The sequence below is a fragment of the Acyrthosiphon pisum genome, chromosome A1 (assembly GCF_005508785.2).
Source record: "Acyrthosiphon pisum isolate AL4f chromosome A1, pea_aphid_22Mar2018_4r6ur, whole genome shotgun sequence".
NCBI classification, from domain to species: Eukaryota; Metazoa; Arthropoda; class Insecta; order Hemiptera; family Aphididae; genus Acyrthosiphon; species Acyrthosiphon pisum.
In genome coordinates, this window is record NC_042494.1 from 107,791,343 (window position 1) to 107,792,689 (window position 1,347).

Below are 1,347 nucleotides of genomic sequence, written 5' to 3' on the forward strand. Positions count from 1 at the left end.
TTTAGAACTCGTCACATCCATCCATATGGAAATGTGTATATTAATACAAAAATAAACAGCCATGGGTTTACAACGAATACTAGGAGTCAACAGAAAATACAAAGACCGCACAAAATTAATTCTAAAAAGGTGGGTAAGTGGATGTCGCTCTGCTGTACAGTAGGTTAGAAGTGGGTCAATGTATAATGGACAGTATTAAATTTGAATTCAATGATATAATATCACTGTATAAGAAAAATGATTCTGAGCGGAGACGGTATATCAGTCTATGTATTAGACATATAATATATACTTATCTATGGTATTAAAAAAAAATTAACCTATTATAGGTACCTATAATAAATTCCAAATTAATCATATCATAATATCTATTAGGTACTTATAAGTTATAACGCGTTATACATCAACAACAAATCGTGGTACTATCATAGATATATAATAGTATACTCTAGAAGTTTCAAGTACCCACGAATAATATTATACAATCACAACAAAATAACTAAAATAGTTATCCTAGGTTTTTAATATGTAATTTCATCCAAATTTGGGCTTAAAATTACTATAAAAATAAACTGTGAATATGTATTTTTTAGATTTTTTGGTAACAGAATTAACGACTTACGTGGAATCTTGTTTTATATTTTCAAGTCTTACTATAAAATTTGAACATTTTATAAATTTTTGACTAGGAAATAATTATTCAATTTTAATTTGATAAATTTTGTCAAAATTTGATCATTAAATGCTTATAAAAAAAAATTGTGCCTATGTATTTTTAATATTTTTCAACTGATATTGTAACAATATATCAGAAGCTTTGTATTAAATTTATACACTTTTTGGCCCAACAGATAAAACTTTATTGATATTTATAGAAAAAAAAACTAAAAAAATTGAAAACTGAAAATGTCCGTAAACAGCTCAAAAAGAGTCAAAATATTTTCAAAATTGTATGGTGTATAGGAAATGCTAATATAAACATTCAGTAAAATTTTCATGTATCTGCAGTTATTCGTTTTTGAATTACAACAAAATAAGGAAATCGCTACATGAGAAATCGAGTGAATATCCAATGTTGTAAACATTTGAATTTCAAACGATCATAAAAATTTAATTTGACTTTCTTATAGATATTTTTTGTTTGATAAAGGTATATAATCTTATAAGGAATCTTGTATTACATTTTCATATCTTAGATTTAAAAAGAAAAATTTTTATGAATTTCTAACTCGAAATAATTTGCAAATTTTCGTGATTTTTCCATATTTTGTCATTTTTTGAACTTTAAATGCTTATAAAAAAAAAACTGTGTCTAACGATTTTTAATATTTTTCATCTGCCTTTGAA